Below are 14,340 nucleotides of genomic sequence, written 5' to 3'. Positions count from 1 at the left end.
GACAACAGCCTCTACTGGGCCATGAGCAGCAGCCTCAATTCACTGCGAGTGTGGCATCTGTGTGTTCTGAACTAAAAACGGCAGGTCAGGAATGCAGCATACAGCTAGGCTCTATCAATAGCAGACCTGTCCCGGAACTGCCACGATTTTGTAGCACCAACTCCTCCCAGCCTCAGCCCAGGGAAGACCAGAAGGACGCGCCATCCACTCTCCACAGACCCAAATGCTCCAAGAAACGCCAGGAGAACCAAGGCTCGGGACGCCTGCCTTGTCCTCTGCCAGGGGGTCAGCCATTAACTGCCGACCTTCTGGGAAGCCAGCCTGCACTGCCACACATTGACCTCCTTGGCCTCCCTTATCATGGTTGCATCTTCATCCTAGTTTCCCAAATGCCATAAGCAGTGGCCGGTCCAGCCACTGGTTAGGCCGGAGAGAAGAGGTCTCTGAATAGCCCTGGGAACTTCGGAACTGCGTTCCACTTGGAACTTAGGCTTCTGCCATATAGGAGCCCCTAAACTCACCCATTCATTTTGTGACAGGCCCTTCGAGCCTTCCCCTCCCCGTCAAGGGAAGGGAACTATGTCAGATCGCCAAGACAGGGCCTTATGATTTCATTCCTATGTGGATCTGAAATAGAGAGGAAGACCCAAAGAAACAAACAAAAGCCATTCGAAGGCTCAGACATGAGACCGGTGTGGATCGGAGACTAAGGGCAATAGGGGGAAAACAAAGTGTTTAAAGGGGCTCAGTCTTTGGAAGATGGTGACACACTAGGCAGGGAGTGCTGAGCACCCCATGCAGGTGATGGATATTGGAGTGCCTTAATGTCAATATCTCAGCTTTCTTTCCATGGTCATTAAACCAGTCCCTCTCAGAATTTGTAGTCTGAGATTTGCTACACAAGAATTCTTAGGCAACCACTCTTTCCACCATGAAGAGTTATCCCCACAGTGACTCTGCATTTTTCCTACAATACAGCAAAATCACAACTATGTTTCTACTGCTATTCAGTCGCTCCCTCACAGCAGACTCAGCCTCCAATTTTCCACAAAGCCAGTGTAAGACTGCCATCTCCACTGCCTTAATGCAAGTTTCCTGACAACAGACAAAACCTGACATGAATTAATGATCATTGTCTGCATGTACTGCTGATATCAAGTAAGTTTTCTAATGCAGACATGACGTTCGATTGGTGGTCAGTTAGGAGGGTGTCTCAGGCACATTCTGTTACACACAGACTAATGTTTTCTCAGTGTTTATGTGAATTTTCTCAAGTGATATGCAACTGTAATACAAAAGTGAGCAGCACATAATCACTCAATATCACATGATCTTACTGTGATGACCACCGGCCAGTCTTTTGATGGTCACGTGATTTCAGCAATGAGGTCACATGAATGCCTGTCATTCCCGTGGGCAGATGCGTAAATGTGGCGTGATTCCCATGGAGCAGACACATGAACGAGGCGTGATTTCCGAGTGGCGGTCACGAGTTTATGGTGTGATTTCCGTAGGGTGGTCCTGTGAACGCGACGTGATTCCCATTGAGTGGTCACGATTCCCATGGTATAGTCACGTGATTGTGGCAAGACTCCAACGGGGTCTGTTTGTGACCACTCTCTGATTACCTAGTAACAGCCACGAAATTTGTAGGGGACTTCCACCCCAATCATTTTCACTGGCCTAAACCAATCCCTTGAGAACACATTTGGAAACAGTCTCTACTTCAAATTATAACCTTTGTTGCATTACCCATTAAGCAATTTGCTCTAAACATTAGTAGCCTAAGATTTGCTATACAAGAATACCAAGGCAGCCACTCTTTCCACCATTAGGCAGTATCCTAATAGACTCAATATTTTCACTGCAACATAGCAAATTGGCGGCAGCTGTTGACACTGCAATCAAGTTGCTTCCTCACAACAGACACAGCCACATAATACAATGTGGTATCTGGACAACTGCTTCTTCCACTGCCTTAAAAAGAGGTCACCGTACAACAGATGAATCTTGTTTTATTAATGATTATAGTCTGGCAGCCTAACCTCTGTCCTCCAGCAAGTTTTCTTATGCACACATGGCCTTTCGATTAAAGGGCAGTTAGTGGCAGTCTCAGCCACCCTCTAGTACACAGAGACTCTTGTTTTATAAATGTTTATGTGAATTTTATCAAGTGATATGCACTTGTCATTCTAAAAGGAGCATTACGTCATGCCCATCTGTCACATGTTCTCTCTGTGTTTCATACAGGCCAGTCCCTAGATGGGCACTTGATTCCTGAGCAGCAGTCTTTTGACCCTATTGTGATTCCTGTGGGGCCATGCTCCAAAGGTTAAGACCATCTAATTTTGAACAGATTAGGCTAAAGACATACAACAACTACAAACAACCTAGACCCCGTGAACAGAAACAAATGTACAGTGAATGGCCCACAGATCAAAGCTGTCTACACTTACAGAAAAGAATGGAGACCTCCATTTATGGTAACAGTACTGTCTTTCCTTCAAATGATGTCGACTGGAGACCTGGCCGATGACACAAATCCAGTCTCCTTATAACACTAATACAACGGAGCCCTGGTCTAAAGCTACCAAGACTGTCCTCCTTGAAAATTAGTATATTAGAGACCTTAAACCACAATGCTAGCTTTTTCTCTGGTAAGAATATCTTTCTTAGAGAACTAGAACCTTGGCTCCAGGCCTGAACTTTCTGTTTGGAGCAAGAGTGGTGACCTTGGCTTGCACTTCCAACCCCTTCACCTTTTCCGGGAGATAGAGCTAAGACTCAGCCCATGGTATTTCCTCTGTCTTTTCCTAACAGAGACTGAAGTGGTGGCCTGGGCCCATGATTCTAAGCCTGACTTCCCTGAACCAATGTCGAGTTGTGTCCTAGGGGAAAGCTTGGCTTTGTAGGTTAAAGTCACCTTTCAATAATTGACAAAAGGGAATTCTTGGAGTCATGGGACCAGGTTTGTGCTGAATGGACTGTTAGGATGACACAAGTTTGGTGCCAATGGCCCAAATTTCTACTGTCTATGTTTTCAAGGGAGGACAGTCTTGATGCTATGGACCAAGTCATCCATTCATCCTCCTCTTAGGAGATGAAAGCTTGGTTCTGTGTGACAAAATCTCCACTGGAGTTTCTGGTAGCAGAGATCAGGATGGATGTTGAGAGCCTAGGTTTTCAGTCTCATCTATGTTATCAGTAATATGTATTGACCAATAATATACGCCTGTACTGACCACTAGTTCCTTTTAGAAGGTTCAGGCTTGGTGCCAATTTCCATGGTCTCCATTCTAGTTTCTCCTACATAAAGAAGGCTCATTGTTGTAGGTCCAGGACTCCAGTCGACATTTCTTCAGAGACAACACTCTTAGAACCAGAGGCCCATGCCACCACTTCAAGTTCTGTTAGGAAAAGACAGAATAAATGTTGTGGGCCAATTTCTCAGCTCTACTTCCTGGAAATAGAGGAGGAGATTGAAACTGCAAACCAAGGTCAGCACTTTAACTCCTGATTCAAAGTCCAGACCAGAGACAAGATCCTAGTTCTCGAGTTAAGATTCTCTTACCAGAGGACAGGCTTACCCTGTGGGTTGAGGTTTCCTATCTACTAGTTTTCAGATGGGACAGGCTTTGTGCCTTGGGTCCCAATCTGCTTGTACTTATTGTTAGGAAAAGACAGGCTTTGTGCCGTGGGCCCATGTCACCACACAGCATTATTTTAAGACAGTATTGCTGACATGAACAAAGGCTTCCATTTTTCCTTTTGTTAAAAGAAGATAGCTTTGTTCGTGGGCAATGAACTCCATACGAGTTTCAGTTCACTGGGACTACCTTGGGTGTAGTGTGAGTAGGTGTTTCATCTAGTCTGTTATAAATTAGACTGTCTTGACCTTGGTAGCCTATGCCTGCACTCTAGTTCCTATAAGGGGAGTCCAGGCTTGGTGTCATGAACCTAAGTTTCCATTTCAGTTTCCCTTGCATAAAGACAGGCTTATTGTTGTGGACCTAGGATACCACTCGACATCCGTTTGGAGAAGACAGGCTTAAAACTATAGGCCCAGGCCACCACTTCAATCTCTGTAAGGAAAAGACAGAAGAAATGCTGTGGGATGAGGTCTCTGTGCTACGTCATGGAAAAGTTGAAGGAATTGGAAGTGCAAACCAAGGTCTCCACTTTTGCTCCTAACAGAAACTCCAGGCCTGGACAAGCTTCTAGGCTCCAAGAAAGATATTCTTACCAGAGAAAAGGCTGGCCTTGTGGTTTAGGTATCCAAACTACTAGTTTTCAATAAGTACAGGCTTGGTGGCTTTAGACCAGGGCTCTGTTGCATTCGTGTTAGGAAGAGAATGACTTTTGTCATGGGCCCAAGTCAAAGGTCTAAATCATTTGAAAGGAAGACAGTACTGGTAACATGAACAGAGGTCTCCTTTCTTTTTTGTAAGGGTAGACAGCTTTGATCTGTGGGCCATGCACTGCACATTAGTTTCTTTTCATAGAGTCTAGGTTGTTTGTTGTGTGCATGGCCCCACAGGAAGCATGACAGGGACACATGACCACATTCAGGAATCACGTGCCCATCAAACACAGGGAGATCATGTGCCAGATGGGGATGATGTAGTGCTTCCTTTGGAATGATGAGTGCATATCACTTGATAAAATTTATATAAACACTGAGAAAACTTTAGTCTCTGTGTAATGGAAGGTGTCTGAGACAGTCTCCGAACTGTCCTCCAATCTAATGTCATGTCCTCATTAGAATGTTTACTTGAGATAAGCAGTATATCTAGCCAGACAGTGATCATTATTCCGCCTAAGATTTTTTCTGTTATCAAGAAACCTGCTTAAAGGCATTGGGGGGTGGCGGTCGCATTTAGGTTGCATGAAAATTAGAGACCGAGTGTGCTGTGAAAATGCAACTAAATATAAGTCTCAATAATATCTTTTTTTCCCTTATAGATGTTTAATGATGCTCACTATCTTCAGTCTCAGTTCCTGTCAGTATTAGCTACAGTTTCAGTAGTGTTTGATCAGATTCCCCTGGGGCTCCACAGTGATCAGTCTCAGATGGTATGCAGAGAGAATCTCTCTTCGTTGGGTGATGGGGACTGCAACTCAGCCTTGGTTTTACAATTGCTGCTGGTAAAAATCAACTGTTGTTTCCCTACCATCCCCGCTTTACTGCCATCCCCATTTTTCTGCCTTCTGCCCTGATCCTGGGCACTGCCACTGGCCGCATGGAGCTCAAAGCACTCCCAGGCAGAGCTGTTCTGGGAGGTTGCCTCACCATTTTATCTTGAAAATTAAACCAGCATGGTGTTGTGTTTTCAAACATCTACTCTACATTCCCTGATTTGGGTAGAGGACTGGGTACTGCACCATGGACTTCTATAGATCATTTTTTCTCTACCAAGACCAGCCTCCAAATTTCAATGCATTTAATGTGCAACAACCACTCCCAAAATTTTTGGAACATGGCAAAAGCAGTCATAAGAAGAAAATTCATATCATTACAGGCCTATCTCCAAAAACAAGAACGAGCCCAAATAAAGAATTTAACTCTTCATCTTAAAAAATTAGAAAAGGAAGAACAAATAAAGCCTAAAGTCAGCAGAAGGAAAGAAATAATCAAAATTAGAGCAGAAATAAATGAAATTGAAAACAAAACAAAATAAAAACAATAGAAAAAATAAGTGCAACAAAGCTGGTTCTTTGAAAGGTTAATAAAATTGAAAAAATCCTGGCTTGATTCACTAAAGAAAAAAGAGAAAGACTCAAATGAACAAAATCAGGGATGAAAGAGAGGAAATTACAACAGACATAGGAGAAATATAAAGAATCATATAAGAATACTATGAAAAAGTATATAATACCAAATTTAATAACCTAGAAGAATGGACCAGTACCTAGAAAGATACAACCTTCCTAGAATGAATCAAGAAGAACTGGGAAATCTAAATAGACCAAACAGCAGTATGGAAATTGAAACTCATCAAAAACCTATCAAAAAGTAAAAGTCGAAGACCAGATGGCTTCACCAGTGAATTCTACCAAAAATTCAAAGAAGATTTAATACCTATTCTCCTCAAATACTTATAATAAAACAAAGAGGAGGCAATACTTCCCAACTCATTTTATGAGGTTGATATTACCATGATACCAAAATCTGGTAAAGATAACATAAAAAAAAGAAAACTACAGACTAATATCTCTCATGAACACAGATGCAAAAATCCTAAATAAGATACTAGCAAACAAAAACATTTTGAAAAGATTATACATCACGATCAAGTGTGCTTCATCCCAGAGGCACAGGGATGGTTCAACATATGCAAATCGATTAATGTGATACACCACATAAACAAATTAAAAAATAAATATCAAATGATCACATTAATAGATGCAGAAAAAGCCTTTGACAAGATACAGAACCTATTTATGATCAAAACACATAGCAAAATCAGTATAGATGGAAAGTACCTTAACAGAATAAAGGCATATATGACAAACCCTCAGCCAACATTATACTTAATGGTGAAAAACTAAAACCTTCCCTCTAAGATGGATGGACAAGGCAAGGCTGTCCACGCTTGCGACTGTTATTCAATATAACACTGGTGGTCCTAGCAAGTGCAATCAGGTAAAAGAAAGATATAAAAGGCATCCAAATAGGAAACGAAGAAGTCAAACTGTCATTATTTGTGGATGACATGATTCTCTATATAGAAAACCCTAAAGACTCCACAAGAATACTACTAGAAACAATAAGCAAATACAGTAGTCTCTAGATACAAAATTAATGTTCAAAAATCCATAGCATTCCTATACTCTAATAATGAAGTGTCAGAAAAAGAAGTGGAAAATAATTCATTTTCAATTGCAATAAAAAGAATAAAATATCTAGGATATCTTATCTAGGATTACATCTCATGAAACATGTGAAGGACCTATATAATGAAAACTATAAGACCCTATCAAAAGAAATCAAAGAAGATACAAAGAATCGAAAGATATTTTGTGTTCTTGGATTGGAAGAATCAGCATAGTTAAAATTACCATATTACCTAAAGCATTATACAAATTTAATGCAGTCGCCAAAATTCCATCGGCATTTTTTTTAAAGAAATAGAACAAAAAATCTTCATATTTGTATGGAAGTTCAAAAGACTAAATTGCCAAAGCCATCCTGAAAACAAAGAACGAGGCTGGAGGCATCACTCTGCCCAACTTCAAATTATACTACAAAGCAACAGTAATCAAAATGGCATAGTAATGGCAGGAAAACATACACATGGACCAGTGGAACAGAATAGAGAGTCCAGAAGTAAACACATATTTATAGGGGCAAATAATTTTCAACAAAAAAAGCCAAAATCATACAGTGGAGAAAGGAATGGCACTTCAGTAAATGGTTCTGGGAAAACTGGAAAGCCACCTGCAAAAGAATAAAACTAGATTGTTTTCTATCATCACATGCCCAAAGTTAATAGAAATGGATTAAGGACCTGAATATAAGACCAGAATCAATAAAATGCATAGAAGAAAACATAGGAACTAAAGTCAAGGACCTAAGGACTTAAAGAAGATTTTACGAATTTGACTTCAAAGGCAAGGGAAGTAAAAGCAAAATTAAATGAATGGGACTACATCAATCTAAAAATCTGCTCAGCGAAAGAAATCATCGATAAGATAAAGAGACAACCATCTGAATGGGAAACTATATTTGCAAGAAATGCCTCTGATAAGGGCCTATGATCTAAAATATACAAAGAACTCATATGACTCAATAACAACAAAAAAACAAATGACCCTATCAAAAAATGGGCAGAGGACCTGAACAGACACTTCTCACTAGAGGACATACAAATGGCCAACAAATATATGAAAAGATGCTAAACACTGCTATTAGGGAAATGCAAATCAAAACCACAATGAGATATCATCTCATACCTGTTAGACTGGCTATAATCAACAAGAAAATTAATAACAAATGATAGAGAGGATGTGGAGAAATAGATACCCTCATACACTGTTGGTGGGACTGCAAATTGGTACAGCCACTATGGAAAACAGTATAGATGTTCCTCAAAATACTAAGAATTGATCTACCATATGATCCAGCAATCCCTCTACTGAGTATTTACACCAAAGACTTGAAAACTCATATCCAAAAAGATATTTGCAAATTGATGTTCATAGCAGCATTATTAACAGTGGCCAGGACATGGATGGACCTTGAAATAATTATACTAAGCGAAATAAGCCAGACAGAAAAGGCTGAAAATCACGTGATATCACTTATATGTGGGATATAAATCTAAAAACAACAAATGAACAGGACAAACAGAGACTCACGGACATGGACAATGGACTAGTGGTTACCATAGGGGAGGGGACAAGGGAAAAATTTTTTAAAAAGTTAAAAGAAAAAAGAAAAAAGAAGCAGGGGCCCATGCCACCACTTCAGGTTCTGATAGGAAAGACACAATAAATGCTGTGGGACAATTTCTCTGCTCTACTTCCTAGAAATAGGGGAAGAGTGTAGAACTGCAAACTAAGGTCAGCTCTAGTTTCTGATTCAAATTCCAGGCCAGAGACAAGGCCCTAGGTCTCAAGTTATGATTATCTTACCAGAGGGCAGGCTTGCCCTGTGGGTTGTGTTTTCCTATCTATTAATTTTCAGAAAGGACAGAGTAAGTGCCTTGGGTCCCAGTCTCTCTTGTACTTTTTCTTAGGAAAAGCCAGGCTTTGTGCCTTGGGCCTGTGTCACCACTCCACATCATTTCAAGAGAACACAGTATTGCTGGCATTAACAAGCCTACATTCTTCCTTTTGTTCAGAGAAGACAGCTATGATTGTGGGTCATGCAATCCGCATGAGTATCTGTTCACAGAGGCTGCATTGGGTGAATTATGAGTAGGTGTTTCATCTAGTCTTTTATGAATTAGACAGTCATGATCTTGAGAGCCTGGTCCTGCATCCTAATTCCTGTGACTAGGGGTCCAGGCTTGGTGGCACAAGCCTAAGTCTCCATTCAAGTTTCCCTTGCATAAAGACAGGCTTGTTGCTGTCAGCCTAGGACAGCACTTGACATTTGTTCAGGGAGGACAGTCTTAGGACTGTGGGCCCAAGCCACCACTTCAGTCTCTGTTAGGAAAAGACAAAAGAAATGGTATGGGCAGATCTCAGCTCTACCACCCGGAAAAGGTGAAGGGATTATAACCGCAAGCAAAGGTCACCACTCTTACCCCTAAATGAAAATCCAGGCCTGGATCCAAGGTTCTAGTTCTGCAAGAAAGATATTCTTACCAAAGGAAAGGCTGGCCTTGCGGTTTAAGGTCTCCAATCTCCTAGTTATCAACAAAGACAGGCTTGATGGCTTAGACCAGGGCTCTGTTGTATTAGTTTTAGGAAGTAACTGGCTTTGTGTCATGGGCCCAGGTCTCTAGTATACGTCATTGGAAGGCAGGACAATGGTACCATAAATGGAGATTTCCTTTCTTTTCTGTAAATGTAGACAGCTTTGATCTATGGCCAATGCACTGCACATTACTTTCTGTTCACAGGGTCTAGGTTGCTTGTAGTGTGTGTAGGTCTTTAGCCTAGTATGGTCAAAATTAGATGGTCTAAACCTCAGGAGTATGGACCTGCAGGAATCTTGAAGACTCACGTGACAGCCCTGCGGTATCACGTGCCCATTGAGACAGGTCTATGTGAAAAACAGAGGGATCATTTTACAAAAGGGAGGATGTCATCCCTTTGGAATGACCAGTACATATCACATGATAAAATTCAAATAAACACTAAAAAAAATCTTGGTCTGTGTGTGATGGAAGATGGCCAAGACAGCCTCCTAACTGAACTACAATTGAATGTCATGTCTGCATTAGAACACTTACTTGAGGTCAGCAATATATGCGGCCGATGATCCTTAATTCGCCTCAGGATTCGTCTGTTGTCATGAAACCTGTTTTAAGGCAGGGGAAGTGGCAGTCGCAAATTGACTGCACTGAAAATTGGAGGCTGGGTGTGTTGTGAGGAAGCTTCTGGATAGCAGTGGAAACAGCCGCCACCATTTCACTGCATTGTAGGAAAAATGCTGAGTCATTGTGAGGCTACTTCTTCATGGCAGAAAGAAGGGCTGCCTCAGAATTCCTCTATAGCAAACCTTAAACTAGAAATTCTGAAAGTGACCAGCTTATCAAACATGGAAAGAAACCTGAGGTATTGACATTGAGGCATTTCCTTCAACGTGTTCTGAAAACCCTTAGTTCATTCCAGCAGAGGAAAAGGAGGTGGAAATCACTTGAAAATCTCGTAGCAAAGACAATGGAATCTTGCGACATTCACATTGTTGCCACATGTGAATCACTTGACCATTAAAAAACTGTCTTTGGGTAATCACAGGGATATCACGTGACTTTGGGGTGATGGTGTGTCGCTCACTTTCGTGTTACCCTTCTACATTCCTTCTACATAAACAATATGAAAAGGAGAGTTCTTTTATAACAGAGCATGGGCATACAGCCACTTCACTGCCCTTCAATCGAAAGGTCATGACTGCATGGGAAGACTTGCTTGAGTAGAGTTATGTAGGCTAGCAGACAATGATTGTTAGATAATTGGCCTGAGGCTTCATCTGTTGTCAGGTAACCTGCTTGAAGGCAAAGAGAGCAGCTGTCGCACATTAACCGTGTTGAAATTTGGAGGCTGAGTCTGCTTGAGGAAGCTACTTTATTTATTTATTTTTAATTTATTTTTTAGATGAGGCAACCCTTGGTTGACCTCACAGATTGCAAGAACCTTGTCAGCTTACAATCCCTTATTTTTTTTTTTAAATTTTATGCCTACAGTACCTGGTCTTCCTAGGTGGTCTCCTATCCAAGTACTAACCAGGCCCAACCCTGCTTAGCTTTCGAGATCAGATAGGATCAGACTTGTTCAGGGTAGCATGGCCATAGACTGAGGAAGCTACTTTAGAGTGCTGCAAACAGCAGCTGCCATTGTGCTATACTGGAGCAAAAATCCTGAGACATTGTGAGCATAACTCTTAATGGCTTCAGGTACAACTCCCTCACTATACTTAGATGTGAACATTAGACCACTACTGTCAAGAGAAATTTTTTTAACGGCCAATGCATCGAAGCTGAAATATTGAAAATGAAGAAGTATGTGAGATGTGTTTTGAAAACACTTGATTGAGGATAGGGGAATAGAAAAAGTTTGAAGTCACTTTAAAATCACTAGGTAATCATGCGGCAGTCACACAAACACCTTGTGGGATTCACATGCAGTCAAAAAGACCCTGCGGGAATCATGTGTCTACCAGGGGACTAGATTTATTGCTATGGGAGTATGTTTTCAATCTACTTCTTAGAATGAAATAGGCTTGAGTGTGTGGGAACTGTTTTCAACATGAGTTTACCCTGAAAATGAAACTGGCATGGTGTTGTTTTCAAACATTAACTCTACTTCACCTGATCCAAGCAGAGGACTGGGTCACGAGCCATGGACTTCTATCAACATTTTTTTTTCTACCAATACGGTCTTTTTATCTGGTGCTAAGTCCTCCACATGAGGTTAAGTTAAGAAAAGTTAGGCTAGATTCTGTGGACCAAGGTCTCTACTCTACTTCCTGGAAATAGAAACAATGCTTGACCATACTTCCAAGCTCCCCAGTCAAGTTCTTGAAAGAAAAGTCCGGGCTTTGTGCCAAGTTTCTAAGTGCCACACTACCTTCTTTTACCAGGAGAAAGGCTTGGTGCTGCAGGTTATGGTCATCTTTCAATAACTGGCAAAAGGGAAAATTGGCAACGTGAGACCAGGTTGTGCTAAATGGACTGTTAGCATGACACAAGTTTGGTGCCACTGGCCCAAATTTCTATCATAAATGCTTTAAAGGGAGGACAGTCTTGGTGCCATGACACGAGTCCTCCATTCTTCTACCTCCTAGGAGATGACAACTTGTTTCTGTGAACCAAGTTCTCCTCAAGAGGTTCTGGTAGCATGGGCCAGGCTGGGTGTTGTGTGCCTAGGTCTTCAGTCTGCACTTTGTTACCAGTTGGATGGTCTTGATCTTATGGGCCTGGGGCAGACATCCAGTTCCTTTGAGGAGATTCAGGCTTTGTGCCGATTTCCAGTCTTTGTTCTAGTTTCTCTTCCATAAAGGCTTGTTGCTGTGGGCCTAGGACCCCAGTCGACATTCATTCAGACAGGAGAGGCTTAGAACCATGGGCCCAGGCCACCTCTTCAGTCACTTTTAGGGAAAGACAGAAGAAATGCTGTGGGCCAATTTCTCAGTTCTACTTCCTGGAAATAGGGGAAGGGTTTGGAAGTGCAAATCAAAGTCACCACTCTGGTTCCTGATTAGAAATCCATGCAGGAGACAAAGTCCTTGGTTTCAAGTTAAGATACTCTTATCCGAAGACAGGCTTGTCCTTTGGGTTAAGTTCTACTATCTACTAGTTTTCAGAGAGGACGGGCTTAGTGCCATGCATTTCAGTCTCCCTTGTACTTATTGTTAGGAAAAGATAGGCTTTGTGCCTTAGGCTCGTGTCTCCACTCCACACCTTTTCAATGGAAGACAGTGTTGTTAGTAAGAATGGAGGCCTCCAATTTTCCTTTTGTTCAGAGAAAACATCTTTTCTTTTTTTTTTTTTTTGTGGGCCACCCACTTCACATGAGTTTTGCTCATAGGGGCTACCTTAGGTGTAGTGTGAGTAGTGTTTGGTCTAGTCTGTTATCAATTAGACGGTCTTGACCTTGGGAGCCTGGTCACACTCTAGTTCCTGTGTGGAGAATCCTGGCTTGGTGTCACAGGACTAAGTCTCCATTCCAGTTTCTCTTGCATAAAGAGAGTCTTGTTGCTGTGGGCTGAGGACACCCCTTGACATTCATTCATGGAGGAGAGGCTTAGAATCATGGGCACAGGCCACCATTTCAGTCTCTTTTAGGAAAAGACAGAAGAAATGCTGTGGGATGAGGTCTGAGCTCTACCTCCTGGAAAAGGTGAAAGGATTGGAACTACAAATCAAAGTCACCTCTCACTTTTAACAGAAATTCCAGGCCTGTAGACAAGGTTCTATTTCTCTAAGAAAGATATTCTTACCAGAGGAAAGGCTGGCCTTGAGGTTTAAGGTCTCCTATCTACTAATTTTCAACCAGAACAGGCCTGGTGGCTTTAGACCAGGGCTCCATTGTATTCATGTTAGTAAGAGACTAGCTTTGTGTCATGGACCCAGATCTCCAGTACACATCATTTGAGGGAAGGATAGTACTATTACCATGAACAGAAGTCTCATTTCCTTTCTGTAAGAGTAGACAGCTTTGACATGTGTGCCATGCACTGCGCAATAATTTCTGTCACAGGATCTAGGTTGTTGTTTGTGTGCATAGGTCTTTAGTGTAGGCTACTCAAAATGAGACAGTATTCACTTTGGGACCATGGCTCCACGGGAGTCATGACAGGATAAGGTTACTGCCCATGGGAATCACATGCCCATCTAGAGACTGGACTGTATGAATCACAGGGAAATCATGTGACGGATGCGGATGATGTAGTGTTCCTTTTGAAATGCATATCACTTGAGAATGTATACATAAACACTGAGAAAACATTAGTCTGTGTGTAACAGAAGGTGGCCAAGACAGCCTCCTAATAGACCTCCAATTAAATGTCATGTCTACATTATAAAGCTTACTTAAGCTCAATGATATATGCGGCCAGACAATCTTCTTTAATTCGTGTCAGGTTTTGTCTGTTGTCAAGAAAACTGCTTTCTGGCAGTGGAGGCAGCAGTCACATATTGCTGCATTGAAAATTGGAGAATGAGTGTGCTGTGGAAAAGAGACTGTATAGAGGTGGAAACATTAGCCTCAATTTTACTCTATTGTATGAAAAATGTTGAGTCATTATGAAGATATCTCTTCATGGCGGAAAGACGGCTGCCTCAGAATTCCTCTATAGCAAACCTCAGACTACAAATTCTGAGAGAGACTGTCTTAACGATCATGGAAAGAAAGCTGGAGTATTGACACTGAGGTAATTTCTTCAACATGTTCTGAAAACCATTAGTTTAGGCCAGCAGAAGAAAAAGAGATAGAAGTCACCTGAAAATCTCATAGCAAGAACGAGGGAATCTCACAAAATTCACTTGGCTTCCCCCCAGGAATCACGTGACCATCAAGAGACTGGCCTTTGGCATTACAGGGAGATCATGTGACATTAGTGTGATTGTGTGGTGTGCACTTTTAAATTACCCTTCTACATTTCTTGGTAAAATTCACATAAACTCTGAGAAAAGGAAAGTCAGTGTGTAACAGAGCATGACCAAGAAA

At 41.7% G+C, this 14,340-nt stretch overlaps 1 pseudogene; it reads right to left on the bottom strand.

The window, feature by feature from the left end:
- Positions 1 to 10,847: 10,847 nt before the first annotated feature.
- LOC111747309 lies at positions 10,848 to 10,966 on the bottom strand (annotated as a pseudogene).
- Positions 10,967 to 14,340: the final 3,374 nt, after the last annotated feature.

This window comes from Pteropus vampyrus, unplaced genomic scaffold (assembly GCF_000151845.1).
Source record: "Pteropus vampyrus isolate Shadow unplaced genomic scaffold, Pvam_2.0 Scaffold217, whole genome shotgun sequence".
NCBI classification, from domain to species: Eukaryota; Metazoa; Chordata; class Mammalia; order Chiroptera; family Pteropodidae; genus Pteropus; species Pteropus vampyrus.
This window is presented reverse-complemented; position numbering and strand designations above follow the sequence as displayed.